The 18,794-nt window shown below is 41.4% G+C and overlaps 1 long non-coding RNA gene across 3 annotated transcripts in view; it reads right to left on the minus strand.

Annotated features, from left to right (window-relative positions):
* Positions 1–18,794, minus strand: part of LOC112648434 (uncharacterized) — a 111,489-nt gene that overhangs the window by 26,498 nt on the left and 66,197 nt on the right. For all 3 annotated transcript variants that reach the window (XR_007403927.1, XR_007403925.1, XR_007403926.1), the window contains 2 exons: positions 9,912–10,102; positions 8,290–8,375 (listed from right to left, as the gene is read on the minus strand). This is a non-coding gene — a long non-coding RNA (uncharacterized LOC112648434). The remainder of the gene's footprint in view (positions 1–8,289; positions 8,376–9,911; positions 10,103–18,794) is intronic.

Genomic DNA, 18,794 nt, shown 5'->3' on the forward strand with positions numbered 1-18,794 from the left:
GTCCTGGGATTGAATCTTCTATCAGGCTCCCCGCAAGGAGCCTGCTTCTCCCTCTGCCTATGGCTCTGCCTCTCTCTATGTGTCTCTCATGAATAAATTATTTATTTTTAAAAAAACATCAAATAGTAAATATTCCAGGCTTTGCAGGCCCTATGATCTTTGCTACAACCACTAACTCTGCCAGTGTTGCATGAATGCAGCCATTGACAATATGTAAACAAATAGGCATGGCTATATTCCTAAAAACCTTTTTTTACAAAGACAAGTGGTGGGTTGAATTCAGCCTGTGGGCCACATTTTGTCAACCCCTGAATTAAAACAGAAATATTAGTAAAAGTCCTAAATACTTTTTCCATATCCACTGGTGAACAATATGAAAAGAAATAAGGATAGATTTAATTCACCAATTCTCAGTTGCTACTATAGAATATAATTTGCTTTGTTATTTCTATATGCTGAGGTGAAGAGTACAAAACACAGCCAGGTCAAGATGCAAATATTAAGCTTCAGGCTGACCTCACTTCTAGGTATATAATTTATTCTACAAATTATATTTCTCATCAACTCTGTGGTTCAAATTTATACTTCAACAACATGTCTTATTACTATGTGTCTTGGACCTTTGGGGTTTCTGGCAAATGATCAAAGACATAGATGCCAAATTAGAAAATCCCAAGAGACTATTGAATAATGAACAATAAACTCCTGCTAAAGTCTTAAGACCTGTGTGTGTGTGTGTGTGTGTGTGTGTGTTAAATTGGGTAAACAAATCCTGTCACCTTGATCTTTAAAAATTTTATTGCTGATGCCATTGTCTTAAATCCAATATGTCTCCCTATTAATCTGTACATAGGAATCTTGGAAATTTTGGTAAGTTATTAAAGTCATCTGTATTGAATACAGTTGAAATTAGAAAAAGAAGAATGAATGTAACAACGTTTGAGTATCAGGCCACACTCACTGATGATTTTTTTCTTGCCTCTCTGGCATAGAAAATCCTAGCACTTCATTGGCATGTTTAGAACATCAGCTTTTCAACCTTCTCAATACAGAGCCTTCTCTCTATGATGCCCTAGTAATAACTTCACCAAAAAAAAAAAATGGAACTTACTTTAATCATTTTAGTCAAATTGAATGTGTCAAGGAGAAATACTATGAACAGAGGCAACACTAACTGAAGAATACGTCTGCAGTCCTGACAAACCTAAGTGAGACTGAGAAAAGGAATCACATGCCCCAAGAAGATGCTAGCAATTAGGGAAACTTGGTTCTAATGCAGTTGAAATAAAACCAGTTTCAATGTTCTGAACCTCAGTTTTCTTGTAATATTATTATAATAAATACATTACTTACAGGGCTACTGAGGGATTAAAATCAAATGATATATACGAAAATGTCTCAGAGTGCCTGGCACACAACAGGTACTCAGTAAATATCTTGGAGGGTTTTTTTCCTTATATCTCAATATTGTCATATCTAAAACAAAAAATGCCTACTGAATTTATATGATACTATGAACATTCAAGATTTAACTGATAAAAAGAAATATTTGCAAAATGGAAAATCTCAGCTCACAGAGTATATGGGTAAGATTAAAATTAACCCAAATTGTCTTGATATATTGCTATCCTCACATTTCACACCAGATGTCTTTTAGTCACCTGAAGAAAAAGAAATCCTCTACATCTCCCCTTCGAAAGAGTTTGTCCCCTGTTGATGCTAAAGATCCCTCCCCTTTCTGTGTCTACCAGCAAAGGCTCTTCCTTATGCCATTTCAAACACCATCCAAGGAGAATATTATGCCTAAAAGACCACTTTTCTATTAGCATATCAATACCAGTCCTGACACACTCAACCCAAACTGAAAGTAATTAAGAAAAACAAAAGAGATAAGCAATTCCCTTTCCTTTTCTTTTTTCTTTCTTTTTCTTTTTTTAGAGGATTTTATTTATTTATTCAAGAGAGACACAGAGAGAGAGGCAGAGACAGGGAGAGGGAGAAGCAGGCAGCCCGACCCTTGCTTGGACTCAATCCCAGGACCCCAGGATCACGACTTGAGCCAAAGGCAGACTGTCAACCACTGAGCCAACCTAGGCGTCCCCCTTCTCCTTCTTCAACATCCCAAGATATCACCAGAGGCTCCTAAGCATTTACATTTTTTTAAAGATTTTATTTATTTATTCATGAGAGACAGAGAGAGAGAGAGAGGCAGAGACACAGGCAGAAGGAGAAGCAGGCTTCTCGCAGGGAGCCCAATGTGAGACTCCATCCCGTGACTCTAGGATCATGCCCTGGGCCAAAGGCAGACACTAAACCACTGAGCCATCCAGGGATCCCAGCATTTACTTTTTTTTTTTTTTTTCTTTTAACATTTTTTAATAGAAGTTGTTGTAGGTGGTCATTCATGTAATATGACTTGAGGGAAGTCATATAGTCTAAATATTCAAAACTGATTACCATATATGACCTAAAATCTTGTCATTACCAACTTTTTTAGTCATAGATAAATTCATCAAATATTTATGGTTTTCCAATCATTAAGGCACATGGTAGGATTGTATTTCTTATTCCTTGTGGTTGGGTGTGGTCAAATGACTGGTTCTGGCAAATGAATGGCAGTCAAAAGTCTCATGTATATCACCAGGTTAGAAGATTTAAATGTCAGTGGGAGGGCTTCCGGAGAGCTTTTTCTCTGTTCATACAGTGACTTGCACCATTCAAGATGGTGGCTGCTCTGCCAACCAAGCAGAAGATACATAACTAGAGCCCACAACTACTTCATGAGAGACAATGTGGCAAGAGCATAAAATAAACCTCTCTTGTTTCCAGTCATTAAGATTTTGAGGTCATTTGTTAATGGATTATAACAGAGCCTATCCGAGAGTTACTCCAACAAAACTAGTCATTGAGTTTCCCTTAAAGGAAGATTTTAACTCAGTGTTATCAGTAATTAATACACAAATAATCAATTAACAAATTAACCCTAGGAAAGAGCTCATTTTTAAAGAAATGAAACATGGATACAGAAACCATTAACACTCAGTATTCCAACATATAGCACAGTGCCACGGAAGGGATTCCAGAGCTGGACAGTCTAGGAGCTTCCTATGAGCATAATGACCTGAGAGCTATAATATGTCTATAGTTAACAATCAGTATCATTAGAATTGCAAATATTTAATGAGAACTTACTATATACTAAGCATTGTGCTAAGAGCTTTACATCAAATGTTATATCCTTTAATCCTTAGGAAGCAAAAAGCTATCCCAAATTTATGTGGGTGATGAAGAAAGCAATAAAAAGATAAATTACTTACAGGTCTGTCTAAAACCAAACCAGTCTCTCAAACAGATAATAGATATAAAGAGGTAGATGACAGATAAATGAAGGAAGGAAGGAAGGAAGGAAGGAAGGAAGGAAGGAAGGAAGGAAGGAAGGAAGGAAGGAAGGATTACATATATAAAAGCAAATTAATCGTCCCTTATTTAGCAATATTGAATATTTGCATTGCAGATTCTTGCCAAAAAACATAACTTCCAGTTTTCTGTTCTCTGGTCCTTATCCAAAGTTCAATGACAAAAAATCATTTTTCCCCCCAGGAGACTGTCTGCAGACTATGCACTCTACCCCTTCTTTGAGATCAATAGCTCTTAATAATTGGGAGGAGGGCACAGACTCCCCATCAATCTTATTTTCCTAGAAAAATATATGTACACAGAATTCTAGAAGATCCACAGAGAGACTTTGAGCCTCATTATGGATTCCTGAGGGGAACCTGGTCATTAAATGGTATTTTCTAGTAACTGCCTTTGGGCCCCTGGACTTTGCCTCTAGAAGCACACATTCCTAGTCACATGCTGAGTCCTTGTCCTATTCCTACAGATACCTGCATCGAGGCTTGATGCAAAGGAATACTCTGATACGTGCATCTTACAGTAGCATGGTTCTCAGATCCATATGATGCGTCCTCCACAAAACACAAGAGAAGATACAGACAGGAGGAAGTTTGATGAAGGTGACTTCTCAGCTCAGATGGAGGATGCTGTCTTTGGCCTGCTCAGCATGAGGTCCAGCCAGGCCCAAGCAAGCCCTTATGCTAAACCTCTCATACCCCAAATATACCATCTTGAAACACAACGTAATTATGTTATATAGGATTGTGAAACCAACCCACCACACTTCACCCCCTTAAAATGTTGCCCTTTATGAGGCCAAACTGCCTCCTGACTCTGGCTTCTCTCCCAGTGTTGTCTAATCTTCCTCATACCAAATTTCCCCAAGTCTAGACACCCATGGCTGCTGAAAGAGGAAATCTCTCTCTCTTGAGAAGATAAGTGTCCATGTAAAATTAAGTGAGAAAAACAAGTTATGGCTTTACATGCAAAATGAACAACTGCTCTATCATTATTTATAAAAACAACGGGAAAAACACCAAAATGCTAATAGTAGTTATCTCTAGAGGGTGAGATGGATAGTGAGAGTTCTGTTTATAATATTTGCTGGGTTTTTTCCAAATTTTTTATATAAGCATACATTTATAATGTTCATAATCAGAAAAAAATAAATGCCATAAAACGTGTGAGAACCATTAGCTCTTGCTAGCATCCGCAAATACACTGCTAGCCCTTATAGTAGAGACAGACAAGGGACAAATATTTATGTACTAACAACCATTTGTTCATTATTTCATTTAATCCTCACGACAGGACTGTGTTATAAGCGTTGTCCACTTGTTCAACTGAAAGGGAAAAAACTGAGATTTATGGAGGTTTAAGAAATGAACCCACAATCAAAAGACTAAGAAGCAGAGGAGCTGAATTTTAAATTCAGCCCTGTCTGTCTTCTACAACCTGGACGGTCTCTACTGCTCCTCAAATGACAGAAACAGTCAAACAATAAAACTATTAATGTGATATTTTACCTTGCAAGTCTGAGACAGGGCTGGTGACGAAACTGCTATGCTTTGCTTACGGTGCCCATGCTAGAAGGAAAATGGAAATTTCTCCCTCTTTTAATGCTGAGGCTGCCCACCCACCAGCACACGACTTCTCTCCATGATGCATAAGGAAGTTGCAGAACCTGAAGAAATGTGAGAACTTAACTCAGTAGTCCAGTCATGAGCCTTAACAAGGAACTAAGGTCGCTGCCTGAAGGAGCAGGCCAAGAGACAGCAGTCACCACTCCAGGACACAGGCTCCCACGCAGGCCTGCCCAGCTTCCTAATACTTTCCCTAAAGTTTCCTGGAGAAAAGCAGTGTTTCTCCTCATAGCAGGGCCAGCCCAGGGCTGGGAGGAAGTGGCACCTGGCTGGGATTCGCATCAGATGGCTGCACGGCGGCTCCGCGGCTCCACGCCTGGTGCTTAGGAGGTCGGCTTGCTGCTTCACCCCAGTTATCTTTCTGTGAAGAAACACTCTGCATAATTTACAGAGCCTGCACCGCTAATCTCCACCAGCTGTCTCACAAATGCCTGTGTTGAACCAAAGTGAGGCTTCAGGGAGCCAGAGGAAGAGCCAGAAGAATTCCTTTTGATGGGTCATCTTTGACAGCTATGACTTTAAAATAACCAGGCTTTGGAAGCATTCGGTAAACCTGTGTATATATCAGAGCGTCACTGATGCCAAGAGCACCCTGATACCTTCTCATCCTTCTCAAGTATGACTGTAAAGAAACAAGAGAAAACCATCTCATGACAGCACTAGGAATAGGGAGGAGTGGACCACTGCCCAATCAGAAATGCTTCCAGTCTTCCAGAAATTAAAAAATGATGCTCTGGTCCATAAATAGATGGACGAGGCCACAGCCAGAACATGCCAAGGAGAAAAGTCCATAGTGTGGGAGATGCGCTTCCCCTTAGGTGAGCAGTTCCTCCATGACTTGGAATATACCAATTACCACATACTAGGTGGCTTAAACCAACACCAATGATCTTATCTTTCACTTTGGGAGCAATTTCAGAAGTCTAAAATGGGTCTTACTGAACCAAAGCCAAAGCTGTGTTCCTTCTGTAGATTCTAGGGGAAAATCTGTTTCTATGGTTTGCCAGCTTCTAGAGGCTGCCCACATTCCCTGGCTTGTGGCCAAGCACCCTGCCAACGCTCCCATTGTCACATCTCCTTTTCTGTCTCTGACCTTGCCCCCTACCTCTTACAAGAACCTTTATATTATTTGAGCCATCTGGATAATCCAGGCTACTCTCCCCAACTCAAGATCCTTAACTTAATCACATTGCAAAGTTCCTATTGCTAGGTAAGTCAGCATATTCAGAAGTTCCAGAGATTAAGATGTGGACATCTGTGGGAACCATTATATATTTTGCCTAACACATGTGACAAGGAGATATACGGAGTGAAGTGAGAAGCAGGACAAGAAGGAAGTCTTTCAATATGAGATAGTTCTAAGCAGCTACAAAAGTTGGTGTCACATTTTGCAATCAGAACAACTGGCAGCACCGCACTGTTTGCCCTCGGGATCAAGCTGGATAAGTGTTCTCCAAAAGAATCAAAGAGTCTGCAATGCAAGGTCTGGGTTCCTACACAAAAGAGAAGGATCAAGAACATACAGAACAACTAGTGCCAAAGGAAAGAGAGATGGGAGGGTTTTAAAGTTTTTAGTTAGTATCCTCACAAGGATGCTAAAGGTTTTACGTTCATTAAACAAGAATGGTTGAGGCACTTTGGTGGCTCAGTTGGTTAAGTGTTTGACTCTTAATTTTGGCTCCGGTCGTGATCTCAGGGTTGTGAAATCCAGCCCTGTGTGGGGCTCCACACTGGGCATGGAACCTGCTTAAGATTCTCTCTCTCTCCCTTTCCTCCTTCCCCCTACTCTCTCTTGCTCGCTCACTCTCTCCCTCCCCCCCTTCTAAAAAAGAAAAAGAAAAAAGGAGAGAATAATCTACCATGAAAAGGAAGCAATTCTATAAAGGTTCTTGGAAAATAAGCGATTTGTAGAACAAAAAGACGACAGGTAGCCTAGATAAAGTTGAGAACAATCTCAAATTCTAAGGCATAGAGAGACAAGGGCAGAGAATATGAATGAGATGGAAGATAAATCCAGTTCTAAAACAACAGTTTTAGAATGAGAAGGAAAAAAAAAAGAAAAATAAATTAAGGAGTATAAATACTCAACAAAAATTTTCCCAAACTGAAGAGACAGATGATTCTTCTTTTGAGGGAGCCAGATGAGGGCTGAGCACACATCCCCACAAAATTATAGACCACCACAATGAGAGAAAAGACTCAAAAGTCTCCACAAAGATTACAATAAAAAAAAAACAAATAAATAAAACACCTCACCTACAAGGAAATGCAAATCAGTTCTCAATAGCAACATTATTTAGAAGACAATGAGCCATGATTTCAAAGCTCTGTAGAAAATTATAACATTGAATCTAAAATTGAATCTAACATTGAATCTAAAATTCAGATCCAATGGACAAAGATCCACAGTGACAAGGGGAAAAATCAATACATTTTCTGACAGATTTCAGGAAGTTTGCTCAGGAGAGGCAGTCAGCAAGTTGCATTTTATCGTAATGTACCTGGGAGTTACTGCCACAAAATAAAGAAACAAGGAAGGGATAGACAGACAGGAGCACAGCTGTGGCAGACACACCACTAGCTCACCCAACCCACATGCTAACCAACCCCCTTCCTGTGAGCCAGGGTGCTCAGAGACTGGAAAGTTCAAAACTCCCCTTCCCCTGCTCTCAGTAGCTACTTGCTGCAGGAGGTGACCTGGAGATACCTGAGGCAACTGAGACCAAATCCTGTGTCCTAATGTCCCAGGTGCTGAGCGGCAGGCTGCCAAACAAAAGCATCTCTGCCCAGAGTTCCCATAGTACACTTGAAGGTTTCTCCCAGAAAAAAAATGTTCATTCCTGGCTCTGTCATATCTTCTCTAAAGAAGGCAGAAATTCTGTAAACTACATATTACCCTGACATAAATCACTTTACGCTTAAATAAACTAATGTGGACTCTGTAGCCTGACTTTGGGGATTAGGAATAAGGATGAGGAAGGATAGGACAAGTGGTTATTGCTTTTATTATAAACGTTTCTGTATTATTTATTTTTTGCTATGTGCATGCACCACTTTGAATAGATTTTTTTTTTTTATTTTAAGGTAGGAGTTGGCAAAAGAAATGGGGCCTTTTGTCTTGTTCACAGATTAGCAAATCCACACAGGCCAAAAACATGTGCACAGTTCTCCAATTCACCAGTAACCAAAGAAATGCAAATCAAAATTATGTTATGCCCATTAAACTGGCATAAATTTAAAAGGAACATACCTATTATGGGTTGAGATGTGGAGAAACCGTACTTTCAGGTGGAAGTGTGAAATGTTACAGCCTCTTGAGAAACCAATCTGGAAACGCTGATTAAAATATAGATTAAAATTTAAAATATATGTACTCGTCAATTCAGCAAACCTGGTCCTAGAAAGCTTTCCCACAGAAATAAATAAAACCACCAGAACTCAAAGACTGTTTGTTATAGTATTGTTCATAATAGTAAACACTGGTTAAAAAAAAAGTAATCAATAATGATTAAAAAATTGAATAACAAATAAATTTTTAAAAGTTGAATGAATCAGGGTTCACCCACACCATACCTTTTAGAAGAATGGATGTCATTTATACCAGTTTTATAATTTACGGGGTTCCACAAAATGTGGAATGAAAAACAGCAAGATCAAGAAAAGTGGGGAGTCACCCCAAATATAGTATATATTTTCCCATTCTTCCTGTTTTTACTCATATTGTCCCTCCTATTTAAAATATCCTTCTTCCTCACTTGACAGGATGAGCACTGGGTGTTATACTATTTGTTGGCAAATAGAACTCCAACAAAAAATATACAAAAAATAAAATAAAAATAAAAATAAAAGACAGTCTTCTATTAAAAAAAAAAATCCTTCTTCCCTGACACCAACTTCTTACCTTTTCCTAGGAAATCCTACCCACATGGAATATAAATTTGCAATACCATTTTAGAAGAGCAGTACAAAAATATGATTCAAAATGTAAAGTATATAACCATTTGACCCAATCATCTTATACCTCTAAATTTACAATACAAGAAATTATATAATATCAAAAAAATAACAAAAACAATCCAAATATTCATCATTGGGGGGGCAGTCAAATCATATATGATAATATGCTCCATAATATTATACAGCCACTAAAAATTATGATGGAAGTCCTATTCATTGGTTAAAAAACATCTGGGACATACTATGTAAGTGATAGAGGTCACTTACAGAAGAACATACTATGATTCAAAAGTATAAAATTCCAAAACAAAAAACAAAAAAAACAAAGAAAAACAAAAGTATAAAATTATGTGTATTTACCTGTGAATATATATATATATATTCATATTTATTTATAGAGACATTGAGGATTTCCCAAAACATTTTAACAATGGTTATCTTTGAAAGTGTGATATATGAGCTAGTTTTAGTTTCTTGTGCTTTTCCATTATTTCGTACTATTTTAATTTTTACCCAATTATATATTATATTTTATAAGCACTATAGTGCTGTTTTTAAAAACTTGAGTCTGCAGCTCCATAACTTCCAAGTCTTAGAATGTCAAATTATGTTCAATAGATTAATAAAACAATAACTGGTACTTATTGAGCATTTATGATCTACCTAGACCATCCTAAGTACTTGCACATATATTAACTTATCTTCAAAACAAACTTATAGGCAAGTACAATTATCCAAATTTTATAGTGAGGGAAGTGAAGTATAGAAAAGTTATTTACTTAGAAATCCAAACTGTGATAATTTTAAAAATTTTAAAACAGTTTTGAAGCCAAAAAAAAATTCCCATCTAATAGCACTCACCCCATTACCTAGAAGAGTCAAATAACCAGGACCCCTTATTAAATCTTTCCTTACCTAAGCCATCTGGCTTTTAACTTGAAGGTTGACCTGTTTCTGTTCTTAGCAATGTGTCCTCTTCCTCCCATACCTTCTGCCACCCTTTGAAGTACAGCTTTGGTGAGGCTTCCTCGTATTTGGGCTACGCTCATTTACATGCACCAGTATCTGTGGTTATAAACCCATCCTTGGCAGGATCTTCCTTCATGCTAGGACACCCAGAAGGCAAGGGAAACATAATAAATGACTCAAAGTTTTAGTGCTCAAAGGGTTGTCATGTGGAAAAAAAATGCTCAACAAACACAGCAACCCAACACCCATGCACTTCACATTTCAGAGCACACAGTGGAAGACATGTAATTACTACGGTTAATTGGTTCCTGGTAAAATGTCACTGAGAATGAGAGCTCATTAATATATCATTTCAATCACTGGAGACACCAGGTGCTCTTATGTGGGGTCTGCTCTGTGGTATCAGTACTAACATCTTTCTCAGGGTTACTGCCCTCTTCAAAGGAGAAAATATAAACACCAATTTGTATATTATGACTTGGAATGTGTTCTCTACAGTTTCTGTAAAAAGTCATACAAATTATCCAACCAGGTAAACGTCTACATAATTCAGGGAAATCCATGTGAGCTTTCAAGATCGAAAGGCCTGACCTTTTCACATTAAGCAGTTGTGTGGGTTAGATAAATATAAATGCAGATGAGTAAAATATACTTTCTATGGCTTGTCTTTATTAATGCTATTTTGGAGATTTTTTTTAAAATTGATCAAGCTGAAAGGAAAGCTGTTGCATCAGGATTATCTCACAGGTCATGTTTCCACATCAGAGAATTAAATCAGGCCTGGAGATTAAAATAGTTCAGGAAAAATCCTAAATGTATTCCGTAAATTTTTAACATCATCTCTTCTGCTCTCATGTACATCAGTATTCGTATAACTCCCAGATCTCTAAACAATGCAAGTTGAAATGGGAATGGGAATGATGATGAAAATGATGAAGGAGAAGAATGAGGAGGACATGAGAAGAAGGAGAGGAGGAGGAAAGGAAAGGGGGAAGAGGAAGAGACGACGAGAAAGAGATAGTAATGGTAGTAATGGTTATGGTGATGATGGTGGTGAAGTTGATGCTGCTGGTGGCGATGGTGGTGAAGGAGATGCTGAGAGTTTAACGATGGTGTTGCTGCTGATGGTGGTGGTGGTGATGATGGTAAGAATGGCGAAGAAGATTCTGGTAGTGGTGATGATGTGATGGTGGTGAAGGTGATGCTGGTGTTTGATGATAGTGATGCTGTTAACGGTGGTGGTGGTGATGAAGATGAGGATAATGGTGAAGATGGTGATGGTGATGATGGTCAGGGTGGTGAAAGTGATGCTGCTGGTCGATGATGGTGATGCTGCTGATGGTGGTGGATGATGTGGATGAGGGTGATAAGGGTGAAGGAAATGCGGTGGTGGTGATGGTGGTGATGATGCTGATGCTGGTGATGTTGGTGATGATGATGACAGTGGTGAAGCTGATAGGGGACATGATGGGCACCTTCTTGCATTAGCCACAAGTATACACTTCTAGGTTCCTAACATACAGGAGTACATTAAAAAGGCAGTCACTGGAACTGAAAGAGAAACCACATTTCGACATTAGACATATCTTCATTTCACTTGCTAATTTAGTCATTATTTTTAGCAACCAATCTTCATATCACCTTCCATGAGCGATACTTCTAACATTTCCAAACGTGTGGGGGATCTTTAGCCAAATATATTCTTTGTCAAAATGTGGGGGAAAGGGATTTTCTCACCAGAAGAGTGAAATTGTCTCTAGGTGGAAAAGTTCATTCCTGAAAAACATTTGTGCTTTTCACAAAAATTAGTATATATTAATGCAGAAGACTGATCTTGAAATGTTAAGTAAAAAAAAATCAGGTTGCAAAATAGAATGTACAACATGAAAATCACTTTGTTAAAAGATATGACATTGATACATAGTTAACTCTGAGTTGTAGAATGATAGATGATTTCATGTTCTTAGAGTTCTTTACTTCTCTATATTTTTCCAAACTTATTTTGCAATGAGCTATGATACTTTTGTGATGAGATAAAAATATTCTTTTAAGCCTATGCAAAGAAACAGGATTTTTTTTCTGGCTATAGCTGGAATACTAAAACTGTAAATGAAGTGTTTCTATAGGGAAAGCAACGAAACCTGAAAATACAGACCTCACCTCTCTGCCAGGGCTGAACATACATCAGCAAAGGAGCACTTGGGGGGTGGGGGGCAGAAATAACATTTAACTTTGAGGAGGAAACATTTCCGAGGGTCAGGGAGAAGTGTCTGAAGGAGACAGAGTTCATTTCAGCTCAACAAATACTTATTTATCACCTTTCTCCATACCACGAAGTGAGCTTTGCAGCAAAGTAGAATCAGAGCACGCAGGGAACCTACAGCCCAGCAGGAGACAGAGAAATAGGAACATCTGACTCCCATCCAGTGGGAGGAGTGTTCTGTTGAGGTAAACCCCGGCTTCCATAAAATCCCAGAGAGACCTGGGAAATGGATGTGAGGGTATGTTCCTCAGAGACATGGATATAGAAGGTGCGTGAAACTAAAGGAGAAAAAGAGGAGAGACAGGGTGTGTTCCAGGCAAAATTAATGTCACTAACAAAGACACATCAGTGAACCGCCAGTTGTGTTTGTGGAGTAACAGTTGGAGGCATGTGGATAGTGCTAGAGTAATGAGCAAGGCAGACAAGGCTGGTGGGGTTGGGAGGCCCCACTCTTGTACTCAAGACTAGGAAGGTTGGAATTCAATTTGCAGGAGTGGAAATCCATTTATAAGTTTTTAAGTGGGCTAACAATGATGGGTGCCATATTCCCAGTGATGGTTAAGCAATCCCCTACCCTTTTGTGTTCCTGAAAGGGCTTCACAAAAATACCTGTCCTCCCCACATTACTTATGCAAGACATGCCATCTACTCTTTATCATGACTCCCATAAGGCCATGATGCCTCTGTTGTTTACCTTGAGCAAGATTGAACACAGACCTTTCCCCTTTTGCCAGGCATAGATTGTATTAGCTTCCTAGGTGGCCATAACAAAGTACCACATCTAGGTGGCTTAAGACAACAGAAAAATTTCGTCTCACAGTTCTGAAGGCTAGAGACCTGAATCAAGGTGTTGATAGGACGATGCTCTCTCAAGACTATAGCGAACTATATGTTCCATGCCTTTCTCTTAGCTTCTAGTGTTGTCATTAATCTTTGGCATTACCTGGCTCGAAGAGGCATCACTCCAATCTCTGTTTCTGCATCATGCAGCCTTCTCCCCTATGGGTTACTATCTTTACCTCTTCTTGTAAGGACAGCAGCCATATTGGATTAGGGCCTACCCTATGACCTCAACTTAACCTGATTACATTCAGCAAAGATCCCATTTCCAAATAAGACACATTAACAAATAGTGATGAGGGTTTGGATCTCAACATATCTTTCAGGGGGACACCATTCAACCTAGACCCTCCAACTTCTTCCCATTCTTTTTTTTTTTTTTTTTTTTTTTTGAGCGAGAGAGCACATATGAGTGAGCAGGGTTTGGGGGAGCATCAGAGGGAGAAAGAATTTCAAGCAGGCTGCATGCCCAGCAGGGAGCCAGATGCAGGGCTCAGTCTCAGGATCTGGAGATCATGACCTGAGCTGAAATCAAGAGTTAGACACTCAACCAACTGAGCCACCCAGGTGCCCTTCTAATCTCCCATTCTTTATCTCATAATGATTCAAGCTGTTTGTTTCCCAGAAACTAGCTAGCCACCGAGGAGGGGGGGGGGGGGCAAATAAAAACATTTCTTGTAAAAAAAAAAAAAAAAAACATTTCTTGTGTTGACTGAGACTTCCTCTAAACTACAACCCCAACTATTAATCACCCCATCTTCAATGTGTTTACCCTGAGCTTCAGATGTGGGGTACTTTCCCTACTGCAACAGGCTGAGTAAAATCAATCTCCTTACTTGTTAGATGTTCATCTTTGACAGTGGGTAAGGTGTCATGGTCAAATTCTCTCATATATCTTGAGTAACAACCCACAGTTGGGCCATGGAAATGAGGGCTGATAGATGATGCTTGGACTCAGCTCAGCCCAGACTCCACCACAGGACTACTGCACTCACACCTTCTCTGCTAAGAACATCAGCAGCTGACAGCTCTCAGGGACAGCTGAGGCAAGTCTCCGAGGGAATTGCCTTAGTTATTCACTGTTTATACTCTAAAGACTAGACGGATGTGATAGGATAATGAATTCGTGGTTTCTTACTTCTAATTATAGGTATCTTCCTTCTCCACTCTCCAGCAAATATGAAGAGGGAGCAAGACCTGGTGTTGCCTTTCCTTGCGTGCTTTTGGGTTGCAGGGGGCAAAAGCACTCTCTTCCTCCAACCAGACTTTTGTGTCCAAGACCCATGGCTCAGTGAAGCAGTTAGGCTGGACGGTCTCAGAGCAATGGATGGAGCTAGGCCGGGTATACAGCAGTGGCCATATCAAAAGCAGCTGGTATCTCCTTCCAGAAGAGCCTGCAAAGGAGATAAGTTTTTGCAGCCCCTTAAGGAGAGGTACCAGAGTTGGCTCAGGGATTCTGGGGAGACAGAACATTAAAAGAGGTGGCCGTGGGAACAGTAGCTAAAGACGGCATGCCACTGCTTGGCAGGGAAGCGGTAAAGCTAACCACCTTCCGATAAGGCATGAGTTTGAACAAGGAGAATCTAGCCTTCACAAGGGTGGGCTATAGACCAGAGGCCCTTCTGCCGTCTGCACTGTCCTGATCCTTATGTACCTGTATGGACATGAAGCACCCTCCAAACCGGATCGAGATCTAATTTCTCACCATCTAGAGAGTTAAAGCTCAAAGTCAGAATGAATTCGATTTATGAAAACAAGGCATCTCTTGCCCACCAAGAGTGTGAACTAAATTGTGAACGGTTGGGAAAGTGCAAGCCCGCCAGACAGCAGTGTGGGTCAGAGAGCTGCGTGCTGGAGCAGCTGTGTCTCCCCTCTGGGGACCATAAGTAAAACCCTCTGGAAATGCGCTCTTCAGGGAACCATTCTTGCCCCACAAACAAAAATGCCTCCTCTCTCCTGCTTCTTCCTCATCTGTTTTATACACAAGAAGTTCAACTTCCATCTCTGTGTCCAAGTTGACTTGAATCAAGTAACACAAGTGCAGGCTCAGTGGGTCTTTCCTGCCTCTGTGGGAAGTGAGAAAAAAGGAGTGGAGTGTCCCTCCTTCCAGGAACCCCTCCCCGCCCCCAGTTGGGCCTCTGTTTCCAAATGGGTAAATGAGAATATTACGAGAAGACAGAATCTCAGACCCATGTGGCAACACAAACCAACTGGTGTGTGCTGGGGAGAAAGGCTGGCTGGCAGCCAGACATGCTCAGGAAAGAAGGAGGAGGTGGTTTTGTGGAGAATGAGCCCTTCCCAGGAAACCTTCTTGAGAAGTTGGACATTCCTTTTTTTGTTGTTTATTTGCTTTAACCCCTCCTGCTGCCGATCCTCTGAAAAACGTTGGAGCCCTATCTCAAGGCTTCCACGGTGAGTCCCTGCTGTCCCCTCCCCTCCAATCATGCCAAGTCACTGAGACCCCCAACACTCCAGGCCCACACCACCCATGGTTCCCACTTGGCCCCTCTGTCTTCCTGAACTGCTCTCCCTTGTGCTCCTGTCTCTCTGAAATCAGTTTGCTGGCCTTTGTGGGGTGCCTGGGAAAGACACCCTTCAATAAAACTCTGTGTCCTCTCCCTTCCTGCCCCCTGACCGGACAACAGCTCCTGAGGCTGTCTAGAACGGTTTTAAGAAGAGCCTCATTTGAATCATCGAGATTCTCCTTTCAGGAACTAGAAAGTCCTGCCCAGTAAGAGTAAGAATCAAATCCAGTCTCCCACGCAATGTAAAAGTTTTCCCCTTCTCCCAGTCAGGCCTGACCTGTAGCACAGAGAGAGAAAGAGCCTGATAGATCCCCTCACTCCCCCTCCTCACTCTCCAACTCCCTCTCCCTGGTCTCCTTTCCTCCTCTAGAGCTGGAATCCAGGGGATTGAGGGAAGGGACCCCTCTTACATGAATGACCCCCTTACATGAATGACATGAAGGGACCCCTCTTAAAGCATGAATTCATGCTTTATGAGCAACAGCCTTGATGTGACAGGTGTTCCACACTGAGGCTACATGTGCGCTTAGGGGGTGTTCCTAAGGGGACCTCCAAGGGGACTGCATGATTCCTGAACAAGGATGAGTTCCTCACTACCTTCCTGGAACGTTTCTCCTCTCGCCTCTTCTCCTTCATACACCCCATAGTTTTGCATGGCTCAGAGTCTTCCCCCAGCAGGCCACCCTCTTCAATCTGTCTCTCTGTTCCGTAGCACCCACTGGTTCCACAGGAAACTGACCAATCCTTGGCAGGCCATGTGGTGGAAATGCAGGTAGCCCCCAGCTCTGACATCACAGGGTACTCCCATCCACCCCTGTGTTCCAAGTTTCCCCTGTGAGAAGTGGGCACCAGTCTTTATGCTTACAATACCTTCTCTCATCTGGGGATTTGTGCACCAAGTTCTCCCACGATCTCCCCCAGCATGCTGTGTGCCAGAAACAGCCCCAGAGTGGGCCTACAGCTTCAACTGCTCAGCAAGCATCAAGCCCAGTAGTGGGTGCCAGGCTCTCTTCTTTCTTGTCTTAGGGGAGGTGAGGACAACCCTACCCTCTTCCAAATGGAAGGGAGAGAAAACGCCCCCCACTCTTACCAAGCAGACCACCTATTATTAAAAATCCCAGCAGGACCTCCTCTCATGCTTCATACGTTGGTTGGAGGGTGTGAGGGGCACAGAACTGAGCAGTGGCCAGTGAAGATCGTAGGACATCCTGGCCACCTCTAAGTACGTCCTGTCTCAGTCTGACAGCTCCTTGCTGAGCTTTTAAGATGGTGCAAATAATTAGATGGTGTTGTTTTCAGCTTTGAGGCTTCAGTGGAAAAACTGAAATAACAGGAAAAATTCTGCGTGTGATCCGGCTACATATTTGAACACTCCGAATCCTTCAAAGCCCCAAACCAGCTCCCAATCTCTCTAAGACGCCTTTCCGCCCTGACAGCTCTGGCCCTCACTGAGATCTCCTTTTCTGGAACATCCAGTACACTTAATGTCAGAACAACACATTCTGATGAGTAAATATATTCTGTCTCATGTTGGTCTCTTGTTGTTTCTCCATGTTGTTCCCAATAGCACGGCAGACTTTTTGAAGACAGAAACTGTGCTTTATACTTATTTTGTATCCCCTATGGCTTTTACCACTTTGGTGCCAACATAAAGGTGCTCAATGCGTATTTGAAGTGAGTTGAATTGAATTTTCAATCAGACACATGCTAGATGGAGGGAGCGTCGATGCGGCTAGGGGTGTGGTGCAGCAGAGCAGAAGGGACACTGTGCACACAGTTCCTTTCTGAAATTTGAGTGTAACATTGAAGAGGGTTTTTTTTTTTTTTTTTAAGTAGCATGTGTTGTTGTCCCTGTGAGCCAAGTAGTGCTATTCACACATCTGTGAGAACAATAACCTGGGCTTAAGATCCAATGCACTGGGTCCATCTGCACAGGCAGCTGCTGGCACCAGTACTGTAGGAGATAATAGAAGGATCGAGGACATAGGTGCCTTTCCCACCTCTGCTCAAACCCCTCCAACTCGAGTGACAGACACCAAGAGGTGGCAGGAAATCCCAGTAGGACCAGGTAACATGGGTGAGAGAGGCATGCCTCCCCCTTCTCCTCCCTCAACATGCATGCACATGGAGGCATGCACACACCCACGGTGCATCAACATGGACTTAGCTGCTGAATGCGAGTAATCCATAGGGGCTGAGCTACCTCCTCTCGTCCCTTACCTTTAAACACCTTCTCCATGGGCAGGGCATTTTTGCAGTAAAGATGATAATACTGCTCAACCCTATCCAAGTGCACTTTTTTCCCTTCTAACTTTAATATGCCTACCTAGCATTAGTAAAAGAAGAACCCAAGGTCTCAGATCCCATCGGCTAATGAATTCAGAAATACTTCAGGTTAATATTAATACCTGAATGACATGACTGCAGTCTCAGAGTATAGAGCAGGAAATCCAGATTCACTTCACCCCATTTTCCTATAGAGTTATGGAAACAACCCAAGGTGTGTGCAATCACTTGCTTCCAAAGCAGGTGGAGTTAGCGGCCCTCAGTCCTGCAGGCATCTTACCACTTCCCTTGAATCTGGAAGCCAATAGCAAGGCTCTCATCTGCATCTCATCTACTCACCTGCTCTGCCTGCCATCCCCTACAAGTTGACAGCAACCATGCTCTCCTAGACCTATTGGAGTGGGAGGTCCTCCTACCACTGCCAACCAGATTTCTTCCCCTAACCCCACTCCCAAACTTCTCCTGGGAGCTCAAAAGTTACTTTGGGGTGATAATAATACAATTTAAAGTTGAAAAGAATTTAGTAGCAGTTGTGGGTCATTTAGACCTGATGGGTCATTTTTTAGATCGTAGTCACTGTTGTGACTTTGGTAGGGCCAAAGAGTAGACTCCGGGAGCTTTCTTTACTACTCTTTGAGTCCTATTAACATCATCCAGTTCTACAAAGAAGGGTTTAAGGAGCTGGCAGTGGAGATCGTCAGGGCACATGAGTTGTATCTCTGCTTGGTCCTGTGGCTGATGACAGTGTATTCCCAATGTAATGATTCTTTTTATGTGACAAGGAATTGGAGAAGGGGATGCTGAGCAAAGGAGTCCATATATTCCCCATAACTCGAATTACTACAATGAATTGCTACATTACTCACCTTTGGACTAGACATTAATCACAAAAAAAACAAAAAACTGCCGAGCCAG

Source organism: Canis lupus, chromosome 19 (assembly GCF_003254725.2).
Source record: "Canis lupus dingo isolate Sandy chromosome 19, ASM325472v2, whole genome shotgun sequence".
In the NCBI taxonomy this organism is placed as follows: Eukaryota; Metazoa; Chordata; class Mammalia; order Carnivora; family Canidae; genus Canis; species Canis lupus.